At 38.7% G+C, this 20,977-nt stretch overlaps 1 pseudogene; it reads left to right on the top strand.

Moving 5' to 3' along the window:
- Positions 1 to 744: 744 nt before the first annotated feature.
- LOC103714354 lies at positions 745 to 20,344 on the top strand (annotated as a pseudogene).
- The last annotated feature ends 633 nt before the right edge of the window (positions 20,345 to 20,977 follow it).

Genomic DNA, 20,977 nt, shown 5'->3' with positions numbered 1-20,977 from the left:
CTGAATAGGGGTCGGCTATGCGACGTTATGCTTATGGGCAGATTTCATTCATTTAGAGGACGATTCGACTACTGTGATTGAATGGATCTGTAGGCAGACTGCGGCTGCAAATAGACACCCCTTTGCTCCAGAACATTTAGCAGTGTGCGAGAGATTGTACTACTTTCAGCGCGGGTCATATCTACCACGAGGTAAATAGAGCGATGGATTGAGTTACATCTTTTATTGCCGATCACTCTGCTGAAATGCTGGAACGGTGCCACCCTCCTTCTGGAATATTTTATTTTTTGACTTATGTGGATGTACTATATTAGATTTATGTGATTCATCCCTCTTATATATATATATATATATAAAAATCTTAATTTAGTGCCGACGATGAAACAAATTGGTGACTTTTGAGGAAGTTGGAGTCAAAACTCGGCCATGTGACATTGCCGTTGCAAATGGAACGATCGCCTTCCACGGCCATCTGACCATCTTATTTAACCTAAAAAGCAAGGCTGGCCAGATTCTACTACCAGACAGAACTGGTTTCAAACCTCGCTCAAATATTTATAGAAGTCAAATCTCCGTTATGATATGTTTTTCTTTAATAAAAATTCCGGGCAACTTTTATTCCTCCCTGACCATCAAACAAAAAAAAAATTTATAGAAGTCATCTCTCTGACCATAATAATATAGCACAACAGCAACAGCTCCTCACTCATCTGGACCAGGGGCAGCAGAAGAGTTGCTGTAACGATGGGATACTCCATCTTAACAATGATGGCAGTATGGTGCCTGCTTCTTTTGGGCATCTCAGTAGTGGCAGTACGAGTTCATGGCCAGACTAATACCAGTACCATGGGTGAGCTCTACGCCTCTACCTCAAGCTTTTATTCCCCCTCTCTTTCTCAACTCTCAATCCAGCCAAAGTAATTCACATACATTCGCTGAGCATCTAGCTAATCTCTCTCTCTCTCTCCAAAAGGAAAAAAGAAAGAAAAAGGAAATCCCTTTACATTCTTAGAAAACAATATTTGCTGAGCTCATAGAAATTCCGAACCTTTCTGTATTTGATGCAGGTTTCATAAGCCTTGATTGCGGCATTGCTGATGGTTCCAGCTACACCGATGACACTACCAATATAACGTACGCATCCGATGATCAATTTATTAGTGGTGGGACAAAGCACAACATTTCAATGCAATATGTAACCGCTTCAACAAAGAAACAGCAACTAAGTCTTGGAAGCTTTCCGAACGGAACTCGAAATTGCTACACATTGAAGCCCATAGTTGTAGGTCAGAAGTATCTTCTAAGAGCATTATTCTTGTACGGGAACTATGATGGCCAACTTAGTGCGCAATTTGAGGCACCGATTCTATTTGATCTTCATCTTGGTGTCAATCTTTGGAGATCCATGAACATTTCTGATGCAGCCAAGACCTATAAGGCCGAGGCTATGTTTGTTTCCTCAGATGATTCCATATCGGTCTGCTTGATAAACACAAGGAACGGAACTCCTTTTATATCCTCACTGGAGCTGAGGCCGCTGAAGAATTACCTTTATCCACATCTGAATGCCTCTCTTTCCCTGGTTCTTTTCAACCGATTCAATATGGGACCGACAACAGATGATCTAGTGAGGTATGTGGAGCATCTCAACTTAAAATTCCCATTTCACAGTATTTTCTACTTGATCATTCCCTATTCATGAGCATTTGGACTTGTCTTACTACAATATTGATGCTATCATACCATATTGGTGAAGGTTTTGGATAATTGTATTAGAGACGTGGACTCAAATGCCAATCTTTCCCAAGGATATTTATTAGCCCGAAGGGTGTGGCCTTACTATTTGTATTCGGAACGATACCCAACAATTACTTATCTTCTTTTATCCTAATTGAGAATTTGAATTGATACTTGGAAATGAGTATGCTAAACTAGCATTAAACCCTGGCTATTTCAGATTGTTTGAAGGGGTTAGTGCCAATTTAGCATTTTTTCCCAGTTGAACCAATCTTTTTCCCCATTCACTACCACGCTAGTTTAGGGATGACACAAGTAGAACATATGTTAATTTTGTTGGTCAATGAATGAACGAAATTATGTTGCCAGAGAGGTTTGATAAGTGCTTGATAATCTATAATTTAGTTATCTTTCCATAGCACTTATCAATGTTCTTAAACTGATAAATACGTATTTTACCATAAAATTGAATGATCATTGAAATAAATTTAAAATATGGTAAAAAGCAAATAATTCTTTTCTTAAATCAGATTCTGAACTTGTCTCTCTCTTGTTTGCAATCTTTCATGAAAATTACAGGAAAACATATAAGGAGGAGATTGTGTTGACCCGGTTTGGTAACCTGATAGAATTGTAGTCAAGCTAAGGTTATAATTAAATGGGTTTTGGTCCTGATTCGATCGAAAGTTATAATTTATTTTGTATGGGGCAGAGGTTTGATTAACCCTTTTTATTAGGTCACGGTCCTGTTTTTAGTCTTGTCTAGTCGAGTTCGATCTGAAGCAGCTTAGCAAGAATTAAATTTAAATGACAATGGGCTCAAGGACAAGTCAACCATCATGACCCACCTCAAACCCAAAGTCAATTCTCAACCAATTCCTTACCTACCTTCATATAAAATTTATAAATTTAAAACAAAAAAAAGGGGAAATAAGGAATATAATAAAAATAATTCGGGGGAGAGCTCGGTTCGAAAGAAAACAGGGGAACCCCTGTTTCGGTGAAGAAGAAGAAGGAGAAAGCCGAGAGAAAGAAATAAAAAAAAGAAGAGAGAGGGGAGGAGAGAGAATAGTTTGTGATATATTGGGAAGAATGGGAGGTGAAGGCTTTCATTTGAAGATGGAAGGACATCCGGCCACCATGCGCGGCTAAACGTCTAGTCTAGGGCTGGATGAAGCCCTAGCAATGTAACAGGGCATTGTAGTTCTTACTCTCTTAATCTTTTTGGAGTTTGTTTAAATTCTCATTCTCAATGAAACATTATTTTATGATGTTTAAACCTTGAGCATGCCATTTACTATTCATGTTTGCTAAAGTAGTCTAAGATGATCCATGCCTAGGAAGATGAGATGTGCTATACCCTAGATTAGCATACTTAGGTAGACACTTCATGCTATACCGAAGATGGATCTTCCTAAAACTCTTTATGTTTTTATTTTAAAAGGCTTGTAGCCAAAATTGCATGCCTCTCCAAAAGATAAAAACTAAGAACACAATCCTTGATGCAATGCTATGTGGTGGATTCCAAACCCTAGATCTATTTACTTTGATAAAATTTCAATTCGTACTCATAGATTAATTTAGTTAAATCAAGTTAGCAAATCCTTCTTTTTGATTTATTTTTAAAAGAAAAATAACTTGTCTCCAATCCCTGTGGACCGACACCCGTAATCACTATCCTACGGGATACGTGCTATTGCGTGGTTTATTTTCAAAATTGAAAGAACCGATCAATTTTTGGCGCCGTTGCCGGGGATTGCTAACATAGTTATTTTCCTTATTAAAAAAAATTATTTAAAAATTAAAAAAAAAAATTCTTTAAAAAATTTTCTATTATTGTTACTTTTCTTATCTTCTTTTTCTCCCTTACTAATTTTTATTTTTATTTTTATTTTTTTTATATATTATTTGATCAGGAATCGAGAAAAAAAAATCTGGGATGATCAAAAGGAGAACTGCCGGAAAAGAAATGCTGTAGAGGTTTGCAAAAAAAAAAAAAAAATTAAATTGCTGGGGAAATTCCCTTTGGTAACCTCTAAACTTTTCTTATTAATTATTGGTTTGAAATTTTGTGGTGATTGTTTGATTTTAATTATAGCAAAATTGTGAATGCATGCTTGATACACATACACAAATCAATTTGCACATAGTAAGGGCAATCACCCCAACAAGATAAGAGCCGGATTTCATCACCGGACTCTTGCCCAACTTAGGTGAACTCAATCTCACATAGTGTCATCTTTAATTAAAATCAATTAGACGTTGGCCCCTAGGGACATTCGAGCTCAATAGGACGAAGATCACCGAAGGTTGCACCAATTTCGCTCTGTGGCTTAGTTGATGTCTAGGCAAGCTTTGTCCCTATAAGGGAGACAGTTCATCTGTTCGAGGCAAGTGGGTTTTAAGTGGGACCTTTGCGAACGCATCGTGACCCCTCCACTTACCTGGGAGCTTACCTGGTCAACTCGGTTCATTAGACCGGATTGGAGGCTTAGGTGCCCTCTTCAAACCAGTTAGGAGCTGTCTAGTGATTTTAGGACAAATCAAGGACTGATGTGTTTTTCTTTTATTGCATGCTTGATTGATCGAGTACTAGTGTATGCACGGTAGTCGTTCTAGAGTACAAAACCTATTACCTTTTGACCCTGAAATAGAACGAACCCTTAGGAACATTCGAGCTAAGATCAAAATATTAGGATCATCCCCACCTCTTAAGATGGCTGAAGAACAACCCAAACTCCTGAGGGAGTACTTTACTCCCACCATTTACACTTCCCCATCTTGCATTCGATTACCTGAAGTAGCAGCGGTACAATATGAAATAAAGTCTAGTGTGATCCAAATGCTTCCATCTTTTTATGGGCTCACCAATGAAGACCCATATAAACACCTAGATGAATTCCTTGAGATTTGCACCACTGTCAAGATTCAAAATTTCACTGATGATGCTTTAAAACTTAGATTATTCCCCTTCTCCCTTAAAGATAGAGCTAAGCAATGGCTGAATTCTTTAGAGACCAATTCGATTCATTCCTGGGGTCAAATGCAACAGGAATTTCTTAAAAAATACTTTCCCATAGGAAGAACGAACCAGTTTAGACGTGCCATTACAAGCTTCTCCCAAACCGAGGGAGAAGAATTTCATGAAACTTGGGAGAGATTTCGTGACCTAATCCGTAAATGCCCACATCATCAAATACCTAAGTGGCAGCTAGTGCAATGCTTCTATGATGGATTGACTGAACGAAACCGTCATATGATTGATGCTGCATGCGGGGGGACTTTCATGCTTCGAAATGAGCATGAAGCATGGCAATTATTTGAAAATCTTAATGAAAACTCCCTCCACCATGCTTCATGTTCTCGTCAAGCACCCCCGAATTTTCAAAGAAAAGGGGCCATTTGTGAAATAAGTCATTCTATGGACCTGTCTAGCAAGGTAGATGCATTGTCCCATAAGATTGACCAACTAATGATAGGAGGACATGTCGTTAGCTCTTCCCAAGCACAAGTGTGTGCTATCTGTTCTAGCCCATCACATTCTATTCATGAGTGCCCCTCAGCACCCCAATTTTCCGAACTCGTGCAAGAACACATCAATGCTGCCCAAACACAGCCCAGACCGGATAATGATCCATTTTCCAATACATATAATCCGGGATGGCGGAATCATCCAAATTTCTCTTGGAGACAGCAAGCTTCGAACTCTGCCCAACCCCACTCTCAAAATTTTCAAAATCCTCAGAATTTTCATCTCTACCGTCCCTCAACTCAATTTTAATACCCTCCCCCTCCAACCCAAAGAAATACAGCCTTTGAGGAGAAGGTGTTGACTGCCCTTCAAGGTTTGGAGGCAAATACACAACTATTGCACTCTCACACACAATCAATTGCTAAGCTAGAATCCCAAATGGGTCAACTAGCCAATGCATTAAATAAACGAGAGGAAGGTAAGCTTCCAAGTCAACCAATGAGTAATCCAAGGGGACAATACGTGGCTCAAGAAACCCGACTAAATCATGAGCAAGCCAATGCTTTGACTACCCTAAGGAGTGGTCGTATAATAGATAATAAGGTTGGGGAGAGTAACAATAAGGAAGATGAAGAAGAGGAGAGGAATGTTTCACATGAAAACCCAAAACCTTCTTCAGCTAGTCCACCATCTGTCACAACCCATACTCCAAAGGCTCCATTTCCTGAAGCACTTAATGCACCCACTCCCTTTGGCAAGAAGGGAACTTCACTAGAAGAGATGATGGAGGTGTTCAAACAAGTTAAAATCAACCTTCCACTTCTTGATGCCATCAAACAAGTTCCCTCCTATGCCAAATTTCTCAAAGACCTTTGCACCCAAAAGCGAAAATCTAGGACACATGTGCCTAAAAAGGTCTTACTTACTGAACAGGTAAGTTCCATTCTCCAATACAACACCCCTCTAAAATTCAAAGATCCTGGCGCTCCCACTATTTCCTGTGTCATAGGAGATAACTCCATTGACCGAGCGCTCTTAGATCTAGGGGCAAGTGTGAATCTTCTACCCTATTCAGTCTATGAGAAATTTGGGTTAGGTGAATTAAAACCTACCTCGGTGTCCTTACAATTGGCCGATCGATCTGTGAAGATACCACAGGGGATGATTGAAGATGTTCTTGTCAAGGTAGACAAATTCTATTTTCCAGTAGATTTTATCGTCCTTGACATGGAACATGTGCCCAACCTAAAAAAACAAATCCCTGTGATTCTTGGTCGTCCCTTTTTAGCGACAGCCAATGCATGCATTAACTGTAGAACTGGGGCAATGGATATATCATTTGGGAACATGAAAATTAAATTGAATGTGTTTCATGCCGCTGACCAACATGTGAGGGAAGACGAGTGTTGCCTAATTGACGAAATGGATGATCTTGTAGAGGAAGCCCTTCCCTATATCTTAGCAGATGACCCCTTAGAGGCATGTCTGGCCCATTTTGACATTGACAACTTTGATATAGACAAGGCCATAGAAGAAGTTAACATCTTACTTGACCATCAATTTCCTGTGAGTTCCCTTCCTTGGAAGAGCCGACCTGAACCTCTTCCTCCCATTGCTAGCGCGCCACTTTGTCCTTCCATTGATTCACCACCTAAACTTGAGTTAAAGCCACTTCCAACAAATCTTAAGTATGCCTTTCTAGGACCAGAAGATAGCCTCCCTGTAATTATCGCAGCCAACTTATCTACTGAACAGGAGGGTAAACTTTTGAGGGTGCTAGAAGAGAATAAACATGCCATAGGATGGTCTGTAGCCGATTTGAAAGGGGTTGACCCCTCTGTTTGCATGCATCGAATTCATCTCGAAGATGATGCAAAGCCCACCCGAGAAATGCAAAGAAGACTCAATCCTAACATGAAGGAGGTAGTCAAGAAAGAAGTGGTGAAGTTATTAGATGCCGGAATCATTTATCCAATTTCTGATAGTAAGTGGGTGAGTCCGACACAAGTGGTACCCAAGAAATCAGGTATCACTGTGGTTGAAAATACGGAAGGAGAATTGATACAAACACGGACAACCACGGGTTGGCGCGTGTGCATTGACTACAGAAAACTTAATTCAATGACTAGGAAGGACCATTTCCCTCTACCTTTCATAGATCAAATTTTGGAACGGTTGGCTGGTCAAGGTTTCTACTGCTTCTTAGATGGTTATTCTGGATATAACCAAGTACCTGTCTACCCGGACGATCAAGAGAAGACCACCTTTACTTGCCCATTTGGGACATTTGCATATAGGAGGATGCCTTTTGGACTATGTAATGCACCCGCAACTTTTCAACGATGCATGATGGCCATCTTTTCAGATATGGTGGAAAACTTTCTAGAAGTGTTCATTGATGATTTCTCAGTTTTTGGCCTATCTTTTGATGATTGTCTAGACAATTTGACCTTAGTTTTGAAAAGATGTAAGGAGACCAACCTAGTACTAAGTTGGGAAAAGAGCCATTTTATGGTTCAAGAAGGCATAGTTTTAGGACACGTCGTGTCCAAGAGGGGCATTGAAGTAGATAAAGCCAAAGTCGATCTTATTTCCAATCTTCCTCCACCAAAAACTGTGAAACAAATCCGATCATTCCCTGGCCATGCTGGTTTCTACCGTCGCTTTATTCAGGATTTCAGTAAGATTTCCAAACCCTTGTGCAATCTTCTTGCCAAGGACACTCCCTTTGTCTTTGATAAAACATGCGAGGAAGCATTTGAAAATCTTCGCTCGAAATTGACCACTGCACCTATCATACGGCCCCCTAATTGGACCCTTCCATTTGAACTAATGTGTGATGCATCCGACTATGCTATTGGGGCAGTCTTAGGGCAACGGCTAGATAAAGTACCTCATGTCATTTACTATGCTAGTAAAGCACTCTCAGATGCACAATTAAACTACACCACCACTGAGAAAGAATTGCTAGCGGTAGTATTCGCACTAGACAAGTTTCGATCTTACCTATTAGGATCCAAAGTTACCGTATTCACTGATCATGCTGCCCTTCGACACCTTCTTGCAAAGAAGGACACCAAACCCCGTCTGATTCGATGGATTCTTTTACTACAAGAATTCGACCTAGAAATTCGTGACAAGAAAGGAACTGCAAATGTCGTAGCAGACCACTTATCTAGGATTCTTCTTGAGCCCTCTAAGAATACCTCACCCTTACATGATGCTTTTCCAGATGAACAATTATTTGGGGTACAAGGAATGAAAACGCCATGGTTTGCAAACATAGTAAATTACCTTGCCATAGGACGAATTCCTGATGATTGGTCAACTCAAGACAAGAACCGATTCTTTTCACAAGTAAAGTTCTATTATTGGGATGATCCCGATCTATTCAAGTATTGTCCCGATCAAGTAATCCGTCGATGTGTCCCCGAATGCGAATTTCAAAGTATTCTTTCATTCTGCCATTCACAAGCTTGTGGGGGACATTTTGGGGGTAGAAAAACTGCAGCAAAAGTTTTACAAAGTGGATTTTATTGGCCCACACTTTTCAAAGATGCCCATAACTTTTGCCAAACTTGTGAACGGTGCCAACGGATGGGTACCATCTCTCGTAGAGATATGATGCCTTTCAATCCTATTTTAATTGTAGAAATCTTTGATGTCTGGGGTATTGACTTCATGGGCCCTTTCCCACCATCCTTTGGTTTCGAATATATTCTGGTAGGGGTTGATTATGTTTCAAAATGGGTAGAAGCTGTCGCCACTAAAACTAATGACCACAAGGTTGTGATTAAATTTTTACATGAAAACATCTTTTGTCGTTTTGGTACACCCCGAGCCATTATCAGTGATGGGGGATCTCATTTTTGCAACCGATCTTTCGAGGCTTTGGTTCGCAAATATAACATCACTCACAAAGTTGCTACCCCATACCATCCCCAAACGAGTGGACAAGTCGAGGTGTCCAATAGAGAGTTAAAACACATCTTAGAGAAAACGGTACGTCCCGATAGGAAAGATTGGTCTCAAAGGATAAATGATGCACTCTGGGCTTACCGTACCGCCTACAAAACTCCTATTGGCATGTCCCCCTACCGATTAGTTTTTGGTAAAGCTTGTCACTTACCGGTAGAACTTGAACACAGAGCTTTCTGGGCTATTAAAAAGTTTAACTTAGATATGACAGTAGCTGGTCCTCACCGAAAACTCCAACTAAGTGAACTTGAAGAATTGCGCAATGAGGCTTATGAAAATGCTAAAATTTATAAAGCAAGGACTAAGGCTTTTCATGATAAAAATATTAACCGTAAGTCCTTCGAACCTGGTCAAAAGGTTTGGCTGTTCAATTCAAAGTTGCGACTCTTCCCGGGTAAACTTCGCTCTAGGTGGGATGGACCATTCGTAGTGAAAAAGGTTTTTTCTTATGGTGCAGTAGAGATCCAACACCTCAATGGTGAACATATTTTAAAAGTCAATGGTCAAAGGTTAAAACCTTATGTGGACTGTGTTACCGATGGGCAATCGATCGAATCCCTTAATTTGACGAACCCTATTTATCAAAATAATTAAGGATGCACCATGTCTGGCTGAAGACAATAAACTTAGCGCTTGTTGGGAGGCAACCCAATTCTCTTAGATTATTTCTTAACATTGAGGACAATGTTAGGTTTAGGTTTGGGGGTATTCATCTTGATTTTCATCAAAAAAAAAAAGTTAAAAAAAAATAATAAAAAAAATCATCTTTAAAAAAAAAATTAAAAATAATTTTTTTAAAAAAAATGTGTTTATTTTCATAAAATAATAATAAAAAAAAATTTGTTAAAAAAAGAAAAAAAAAAGAAAAAAAAAACCTAATTTATATACATTTATGCGAGAATGATAAACACACAAGGTATATAAAATCTAACAGCCCAATGACTAGTGGGAAGTAATACAAATTTAAGTTCTTTTTATTAAGTCTCTCTTAGGGAGTTGTAAGCTAATTAATACTTTGGAATTTCACTACACACTGGCCGACCCTTCTAAGGTCTAGGCTCGACATTATGTTGATAGTATAGTAGCAACCTTGGACCCTGATGAATCATACTTATCTAATCCAATAAAAAAAAAAAAATCAATAAAAATGGATTTAGTCAGGAACATCGAAAAGGGCTACCTATTGTCAAAGGTCAAGTGGGCTTGTGATGAGGACTCCGAGCATAAGTCCGTAGGGGAGTCTTGATGCCCGACACCTTATGCCAACTGGTGTGAGAGTTGTCGACTGATTGCTCGTTACACGGAGAAATCACCACAAGAGTAAAAGTGTACAATTTATATATCTTTCTTAAAAAAAAAAGAAAAAAAAAGAAAAAAAATGCTGTATTGACCGAAAAGACAATAGTGTGAAAGCCGTCGTTGTAAAAATTCGAGTAAACTGGAATATTACAGATAAAGCCCGTGAGGTACTAAAGTAAACATCCACAACTCTCGAAATCCTGCAGATAAGATGATTTTGAATCAGTGAGTAGGTTTCTTCGACCAATCCTTGGAAACTACTGGTATTAGCAATATTTTGGAGATCCGAACTCTTAGCTTGGGTACGGTCCAGATTTCACTGAGCACTCCAGTATAAATAAGTCTTACAACTCCCTAACGGAAACTTAATGACTTCAACTTGAATTGCATCTTGACCTAGGATTTGGGCTGATTTAGTAAATAAAACCGTGTGTGCTTTGAAATTTTCATCATTTATGTATCTTAAATTAGATTTTAATAAAAAAAAGAGAGAGAGTTTTTGAAATTCTTTACTAGTATGCATTTGGAATTTGATTTTCACTTCATAGATCAATCAATCAAAAAAAAAAAATAAGAATAACAATAATAATAAATGATTTACTGAAGTTTGTGGGTATCTTCGCTGAAAATCCTCACGAGACTACAACTCGTCCACTAGGATAACCTAGGGGTTTAAAGCCTTGTTACATATGGTAAATGTAATCGCGATGCCTGCAAAAGTGAGTTAGAGTTGTTCTTTTCTAGTTTTATTTTGCTCGAGGACTAGCAAAACATAAGTTTGGGGGTGTGATAAGTGCTTGATAATCTATAATTTAGTTATCTTTCCATAGCACTTATCAATGTTCTTAAACTGATAAATACGTATTTTACCATAAAATTGAATGATCATTGAAATAAATTTAAAATATGGTAAAAAGCAAATAATTCTTTTCTTAAATTAGACTCTGAACTTGTCTCTCTCTTGTTTGCAATCTTTCATGAAAATTACAGGAAAACATATAAGGAGGAGATTGTGTTGACCCGGTTTGGTAACCTGATAGAATTGTAGTCAAGCTAAGGTTATAATTAAATGGGTTTTGGTCCTGATTCGATCGAAAGTTATAATTTATTTTGTATGGGGCAGAGGTTTGATTAACCCTTTTTATTAGGTCACGGTCCTGTTTTTAGTCTTGTCTAGTCGAGTTCGATCTGAAGCAGCTTAGCAAGAATTAAATTTAAATGACAATGGGCTCAAGGACAAGTCAACCATCATGACCCACCTCAAACCCAAAGTCAATTCTCAACCAATTCCTTACCTACCTTCATATAAAATTTATAAATTTAAAACAAAAAAAAGGGGAAATAAGGAATATAATAAAAATAATTCGGGGGAGAGCTCGGTTCGAAAGAAAACAGGGGAACCCCTGTTTCGGTGAAGAAGAAGAAGGAGAAAGCCGAGAGAAAGAAATAAAAAAAAGAAGAGAGAGGGGAGGAGAGAGAATAGTTTGTGATATATTGGGAAGAATGGGAGGTGAAGGCTTTCATTTGAAGATGGAAGGACATCCGGCCACCATGCGCGGCTAAACGTCTAGTCTAGGGCTGGATGAAGCCCTAGCAATGTAACAGGGCATTGTAGTTCTTACTCTTTTAATCTTTTTGGAGTTTGTTTAAATTCTCATTCTCAATGAAACATTATTTTATGATGTTTAAACCTTGAGCAAGGTTCAGCTATTCAAAACAAGTTTTAAGATCACGCCAAGTAGATAATAATCATTAATTACGAACGGTATCCAGCCTATTTCTGTGAATCTCCCCACTCACTTTCCCGATCTTAATTGAGCTACATCTGATTTGAAACGAAATAGAAATAGGGCTCGGAAACATGAGAGAATTATTTTTGATAGAAGCTGCTTATTCTTGTAATAACTATGCTAAAATGGGATAGAATAACATTATTCTTAAAATGAGTTCCTCTTTTATTTTATTGAATTTTTTTTGCATGAATATCCTTCCAAAATTAATATTTAGATGCATACCCTCGCAAAATATTTGTTTTGCTATTTTATTTTTTTTTTATCCTTATTTTTGTGTATGTACCCATGCTATCTAACGCCATTAAAAAATTAATGGTTTCAAATTAAAATGACTAAAATATCTTTAATGGGTAGATGCGTAAAAAAAATATTTATAAGGCGATCACGGTGGAGGACAAAAAAGTAATTTCAAAATTTTATTTTATTTTTAATTAAAATAAATATAGTTTTTATTAATGGGTTAGAAGAATCGTTATATTAGGGGTATTTTTGAAAAAACAGTATTTTATGAGGGTGCACAAAAAAATATAAATTTTAAGAAGATATTCACACAAATTTAAATTTTTAGAAGAATATTTATTCCAAAAAAACTCTATTTTATTTTTGAATTAGAACGCCTTCAAACATGCACTTTTCCATCTAGGAATAAGGAATTTCAGCACAACAAAAAACAAAATAATTATTTTAAGTGGTATAGCCAATCCCCATCCGCTTACGTTAGTCCGAATAGCATTGTTCCATCCAGCCGGTTGCCCGTTTGAGCAGGACGTCCCGCCCGCTTTCACTGTCCCACGCTGTATTAATTTGTCCAGGTATCCCGTCGACCCCTTCGATCGCTTCTGGGAGCCCTGCAGCAACGAGCCCTACCGAGCCGAGCTATCCACCGCGTCCAAGGTCAGAAGCCATTCCAACGACTTCGTCCAAGTGCCCTCGATCGTCTCGCAGACCGCCGCCGTGCCGGTGAACTCCTCCGAGATACAATTCTACTTGACCTTGCCGAGCGGCGATGTCCATCTCCCCTACTTCATCTTCATGCACTTCGCCGAGCTCCAATCCCTCCCGGCCAACGTCTCCAGAACGTTCGACATCAAACTGAATGGGGAATTGTGGTATGGCGCGTTCAAACCCCCTTACCTCCTCTCGGATACCGTATACAACACCAACCCTGAAGTTCGGGATTACTATAACTTCTCTCTCGCCGCGACGAATTCTTCTGCGCTTCCTCCAATCATTAATGGGCTGGAGGTTTATTCTGTCACGCGCCTCTCGGAAGTGGCTACCGATAAAAAAGATGGTATGCTGTATTTCCCTCCCTTTTCCTTTTGCTTGTGTATATAAAGAATATATACAAGGATTATGATATCTGACCTGTGAATGGCTCAATGTTCTAACCCTCTTATTCAAGACGAACATCGATACTGGGGATATTGGCCTCATTGCCTTGTTTGGACTGCTCAGTTTCTTTTCTTTTCTCGATCCATATTGAATAAAGATATTGCAATCATCTCACCCTACAGACTGCAGTTCTATGCATGGCTATAACAGTTTGCTAATTCTTAAGACTATCCACTGTTTGCATGCTTTGAAGGGTTCATCTGTACGAACTGCGCGCTCTTTCCCCAGAAAATCCTACTAGTCTGATTCTGATCCTTATTTTTTGGCATGACTTGCATAGATTTTTCTTTTTTGTTACTTTATTTTGAATGTTTTTTCAACAGAGAGCTCATATTCTGATATGCTTGCTTTATTCTACCTCCTGGAAATGTCAGTTTATGCCATCATGGCAGTCAAGCTGCAGTATGGGGTGAAGAGAAATTGGATGGGTGATCCATGTGCTCCAAGAGATCTTATTTGGGATGGCTTGAACTGCAGCTATAGTATCTCCGGTCCTCCAAGGATTTCTAGTCTGTGAGTTTCTAAAGAAAGCAAATTGCATGTCTCTTATGTGATAGTCCATTTTTTCAGAAAACACCAAAGGAAACTAACTCAAACACTATTGGTTTGCAGAAACTTGTCATCCAGCGGATTGAATGGTGAAATAACCACTTCTCTTGCCAATCTCGAGGCGATTTAGTACTTGTAAGTGTTATTGATTTCACAAGTGTAATTCTCTCTTCAGATAACACTGCTAGTAAAATTTGGTAGGGCTGATGAACTAAACAAAGGGAATTTATTTTCTCTTGCTCTAATGGTCAATTGTTCTACCCTGAAGAGGAGAACTATTATGGATATCATATGAATACAGACTTAAATATGACAAGAAAAGAATGAGAAAACATTGTAACAAATGAGGTTGGTTTTCATGGGGGCAACTCAGATGTCTCATCTTTAACAACAGCCAGCCATTCCTGCTGTTTTTTTGGGCCTTGATTGCAGCAAAAATGTCTCCATGCCGTAAAAAGGCAGCCATCAGTTTCCTGTCCTGGATAAATGTCCTAACTTATCTCCAAATCAGAATCTAACCAGCCAGCGCAGAACACTGGTTGCTGTCTGAGATAAGAATCCATATCCTTCAATGCATTTCTGCAAAAGATATTCGATCAGATGTATAGGCTGTATGCCTTTTCCATTTGGAGGAAGCTCTAGCTTCAAACCTTGGGGATTAAAATGATTGGAAGTGATCTGTCATTCCCAAAATAGGAAGAATGAAAGAAAATGCTTCACCACACGGGGTCTCTGTTACATGACCTTATGTATCGCACCAATCCCTGACTGTGCCATGGGTGATTGGTGCTCTCACCAGGGAATGGAATGGTGCTGGGAAGCAGCACTCAAAAAAGAAAAGGTCTGACACCACAACCATTAAGCTGGTTGTTTGGAAATGCAATGCCAGATAAGGGTAGTAATATGGAGTCTTAGACAAACTGTTTTGCTGGAAGTGACCTGCCACAACAAATGCTCAGTTTGAAAATGAGATAAAAGGTGGATAATGGGTGACAAGGGCCTATTCTAACTAAACAAACCATCTTTTGCATTGGAATTATCTATTCTTGGCTGTTTTGGTTATCTCACACAGTACCTAGTTCTAAGTTTGGTGGCCATTAGCTTAGGCCATGGCTATCAGACCTTCCTATCCCGATTTCACTTTTGAAATGACCAAAAGACTCCATTTATCACTTAAGGAGGGACGAAGCAATAGCATTTTTGTGTTTTTAGCCAAAAAGTAATTGCTATACCGGTGATTTGTCTATATGTACAATGTAATAACCATTACATGGTATAACCACATTTTGTGAAAGCACGTATTAAGCTTTATCCTGTTTTATCCTTTTCTGAGAATAGATGGAATTGTCTTGAGAAATCCCTATTCCTTTTCTAAACTAAGCATAAGTTTCAGCAAGTAGCATGTATGTAGCAAGCAAAGCCAAGGTTAGTTCTCCTGTCTTTTACTTCAAAATGCCCAAAGGATGTTTATCTGACCTTGCCTACCTGACACGTTGTAATTCCATATGCTTTTGACATGATGTTTGATTTGCACCTGAGATAACCCAATCATGTTGACCATGTAGCATGAATAATGTTATGACAATAAACACCATAAACTGTAACTGCTTTCCCCAATGTCAGACTTTGGTGGGTGTGGTGGCCAAGCATGTGATGTTCTTTACTGAATGAGGTTGGTATTCATAATATTGTTCATTTAATATTGTAAAATGGTGTTCATAAAACTTAATGAATTTTACAGCTGCAAATGCTACTCCATATTCCAATTTGTGGTATAAAAAAACCTTTTACAATATAGCAGGTGATATAATCACGTTGAATACTACTGGTGGACTTTCCTCCAACAAATGAATACCTTGAATGAAATCAACACCCATGGCTAGAATTCTAGGACCATACAGGAGCAGTGGACTGTCCACATTGGGTACACAGTATCTGTCCTATATGTGAATTAGCAATAAAGAAAACTTCCCAGTTATACTTATCTGTTTGCATCTGAGTGTGAATTCTTCCTGCTATAACATATGGAAGTTTTTTCCCTCTTTGTTCTGCTGCTTTAGTTGGTGTTATGATATGGTCAGAATAATAGATATTGTCTTACATGAAGTAGCATTGCAATGGCATAAACATTTTTGAATTTTTTAGTACACTAATGTTTCATTAATGACTTGTCATGTTAGGGATTTGTCGTACAACAACTTAACAGGGACAATACCTGATCTTCTGGCAGCACTATCATCCCTTAAACTATTGTAAGTATTCATGTCCTTGTGATTTAGATGATTAATGATAAAAAAGTTTGATGCCTCATCATCATCGTGCTTCTTTTGTGCAGAGATTTGACAGGTAACCAACTCACTGGACCAATTCCTCCTGGTCTCCTTAGAAGATCAAAGAATGGTTCCCTCATGTTAAGGTCTGTTTTACTCTCCAAAACTATCAAGTCCTTCCCACAATGTTTTATAAATTATGATTTGATGCACGGAAAGGGAATTCAAACAGATTTGTTATTAGATTAATGTATTATGAATATGACTCTTGTAGCATTGGAATTCCTATGGGCCAGCGTAGGTTATTAGCTGTTGTCAGAAAACATGTAAGTTATCGATTGAATTCATAAGGGCTGTCAGCAGTAGGCCCACTTGAATTGTTGTTAAATGCAAGATTTTAATAAGCTCGAACTCTAGATGCGTCTATTTTGATTGAAAATATGTGGAGATGAAGAGTGAAAACTAGGGATTGAGAGTAGTATTTTGTTGGGATTTTAATGAAACTTTGCAGAGAAATCATCAAATTATGAAACTTCTGAAGACAAGTGAGTTAATATAGCTGCTTATCAAAGTGTGAATAGTAATGAATGAAGAATGTTTTCATTAAGTTTATGGAAAAGGGATATGAGGCTTACCTATAAGCTTTTATATGGCTTATGTGAACAAATAAAAATAGAAATAGTCAGAGAAGAGATTAGGAAAAGGATAACTTTGGTAGATCTGGCAGCATAAGTAAAGCCTGCCTAGTTTAATTGAGTTTTCTCCTTGAGTATGGACATGGAATAAAGAAGCCAAAAACTCCTCAAAACTTTTCTTTTCTTGTGTTTTTTGTTTTTTTTTTTTGTTGGGGAGGGGGGAGGTGAGTTCGGAGGTGTTGGCAATTATTTAGGAACTAGCAAAGACTTGCCACACATAAATTTTTCTGTGTTGCATTCTTGTTCCTAATAGAGCTCCCAACATACTTAAGAAATAAAAAAAAAGGAGCCAATTTACTCCTTAAAGAGCGAACAATGGAAGGAATTGTTTAATTTAATCCTATCTCAAAGTAGCATCATTGCGACAAAATTCAGATCTTCATGAAGTGTCATATCTAATCAGTTCTATTATTCAGTCAACTTGAAACCTAACCTTTTTAAATCAGCTATGCTAAATCTTTTATATATTTTGTTGCCTTTCTAGTGAGCCTTGATTCCACTTGAAAAATCCAATTATCTTAAAAAAGATAATTGTAACAATCTTCTGGCTGGCTGACAGTTTTAAAAACACTCTCTGTAAGTGCTTAAGTTTGCACAAGGCCTCCCAGTCCTGTGTTAGCTGTTCCTGAGTCAAAGTAAGAATCTTGGTATGACACATACTTAGGAATTAGATAACAAGGTGTCCTGTGTCTTGAGCGAGTTTCTAAATCATGAATCGCATGTCAACCAATTGGTTAAAAGTTAGTGCTGCTGATAAAAATTGGAAGCTATAACCACCTGTAGAGTTGGAAAGTTTCATTATTTCAATGAATTGTATCAATTGAATCACATTAAGATCTGAGACAGTTCTTTGAATCTTCGGCGAACTGTAAACTCGACTATTGACCAATAAAGCCTTCCAATGAAAATCATCTTCGTAACTTGAGATTTTCTTTCCTTATTTTATACCCCATCACCATGAAGGTAAGTCACAGTTGAGCTACTTCTGAGCTGGGTCCTGGGACCCAAAGCTAAGTCGCGACTGTTGTGATAGGCATTGGTGATCCTCACACCCTAAGTGTATTCAATTCTTCTTGATGCAAACATTTCATGAGCAGCGTATTGACTTATGTGATGCTTTCTTATATTCTATTGCACGTGTAATATGGAAAGGAATTGCATGAATTCCATTGATTAAATTTCTGTTGGACTCTCACTTCTTATTTTAGGCCCCATATTTTACTTCTCTAGCTTTGATTCCTGCTCATAAGCTATAAAATTTATCTAATGCTAGAATTGATCGAAGTACTTGTTCCGATGGGAATTCATGTGAGCTGGAGAAGAAGCTTAACACACCTCTCATTGTGTCTCTCTCAATAGCTTCTATGGTGATACTGTTAGTGGTGGTATTCATTGTGTACAAAATGATAAGGAAGCCAGGTAAAATTTTCTTACAGCATATCTTAGCTTGTGAACGTGCCCTACTCAATTTCAGCTTAGTTAAAATGAGAAAGTACTAGGATGGTTATGTACTTAATACCTTAATCCATAACCTGTAAATCTGTTTTCTTTGGAAGGCTTGGTCTCAGAGACCTCTGTGAGGCCACAGGTAAAGGATCATGATGATGGTCCATTGCAACTTGCGAATAGGCAATTCACGTATCAAGAGTTGGAGGACATAACTAACAACTTTCAAAGGGTTATCGGCAGAGGAGGATTTGGAACTGTCTACCATGGGTACTTAGATAATGGTACCCAAATTGCAGTCAAGTTGCGCTCTCAATCATCATCACAAGGGACAAAGGAGTTTCTGGCTGAGGTAATTTATTCAAATCCACTCAGATCTTTGATATTTAAAATAACAACATCAAGGTACAACTAAAACTGGAATTGAAGTATGGTGTTATGGTATTACGTTAAGGTGTTTTTGTATGCTTGAATATGCTATGCAAGGATACCCTATTTAGCTCCAAATTTGCAGTTGTAAGATGCTCGACCATAGTGGTTATCCTGTCGTCTAGGGGATCCTCAATGCCAACTCTCCCTTATGGTACTTTTTTCTTAAAGGGTCTGTTACTCTGTTATATTGTGCTTGTCAATACAAAATTCTTGCTAAGAAGTTCTGTCATATCAGAACTTCCCCTTTGTGCTTCAAAAGTTGCATCCTGCATTATTTTGCTCGTATACCATATCAGAGTATGCATGGAGGCAGAGCCCTTTAAGGGGTCTCTAGACGTTTGATTTGCATCTATGTGATATCTGATTGTTAATAGGAGATACACTTGGAATGGTATGTTGGATGCAATGTGTCCATGGATATGAATTTAAGCTTACCAAGAAAACCCATGTAAGAAGTGCTACAATCCCAAATAAAGTTGATTTATTGTAATGCCAAAATTTTTTGGGTGTGGGATAAGTGGTCTCTTCAGACATTCCTGCGTCTCCCTTTTTCATCTTCAGTCACCGACTAGATTGAAGGCTTGAAACTCTATTTTTAACCCTTATATGTGGTATCATTGGGCAGCTTGACAGGGCATCTTCAAATCTGACAATGTGCTGGATTCTGTTGCAGGCCCAGCACTTGACGAGAGTTCATCACAGGAACCTGGTTTCTTTGATTGGCTACTGCAGGGATGGAAATTACCTGGCACTTGTCTATGAATACATGTCACAGGGAACCCTACAAGATCATCTGAGAGGTTCTGGATTCCAACAAACTTACTATGTCTAAATTTCTCCTGTAAAATCTGATTGACCTGTAGTAGGTGCCTGCTGGTCTGGCTTTTCCAAAAGATCAGTCGCAGTTAGTTTAACTCTGCATGTGGGCTCCTCCTTGGAGAAAATAAAATGAGGTTATGTAATATTATAAGTCTAGTCATAGCATGAAGCTGCCTATTGCGTTAGTTTCTTACAATATTAGTTACAATATTGGAGTTTTTTTTACTTTAAAAAGAGGTTCTCAAACATGGCTTGATTGGTGCTACAGAAATAATAAGTTCTTTCTTAGAACACCATGCAAAATTAACATTAGCCTCCTTTCTTGATACATCCAAATGCTGCTAGGATTTCTGCAGTTGAGATGTAACTATGTTTGAAGAGGTTTTGCGTTACTTAGAAAGACATCAACAGTGCTGAATCTCATAGTAAGGTGTTGTGTAGAAAGTGTTATCTTAAGTGTTTCTGTTTGGGGGGGGGGCTGCCGACTTCAGCCCCGATTCAATTTGGGAGGAACCGGAACAGAGGATCGCGATTGCGATCCTCTCCAGCTCCTCCGGGGACAAACGGGGCAAAGGTGCCGCGGGATCAGTCAATCCGCGGCCAATTCGCGGCCGTGGATCTCGCTCGACCGCCGCGAAATACCCGCGGCGCCCCCCCAGTCAATCCGCGGCCAATTCGCGGCCTCGGATCTCGCTCGACCGCCGCGATTTTTGCAGCGGAGGGCCGTTACGATGAGGCGATAAAACCCCCATCTTTCCTTCCCCTAGGTTCACCTCCGAGCCTCTCTCTTCTCCCTCTCCTCTCCCTCTCCTTAGGACTTATTTTATGATAAAGGAGGATTTATCTTTAAGTCTTTAAATCTGTTCGCGATCAAATGATATGCTATTACTAGGATGACAGTATTATTGAGATTAGGTCGTTGTGTGACATATATGTTGGTTGTCCTCTTAACCAAGAAGTGTGGAGACACTGATATGTCACACAGGTGAAGTGTAGGAGTACATTTCACTGAATGTGACCAATTCCGGAATGCTCTACTGTCAAGAGATGTTCCGAGTGGATATGGATATAAGTATCCCTCAGACCTGAGAT

This window comes from Phoenix dactylifera, chromosome 4 (genome assembly GCF_009389715.1).
Source record: "Phoenix dactylifera cultivar Barhee BC4 chromosome 4, palm_55x_up_171113_PBpolish2nd_filt_p, whole genome shotgun sequence".
NCBI lineage: Eukaryota > Viridiplantae > Streptophyta > Magnoliopsida > Arecales > Arecaceae > Phoenix > Phoenix dactylifera.
The sequence above is the reverse complement of the archived record's forward strand: the minus strand, read 5'-3'. Positions and strand labels throughout refer to the sequence as shown.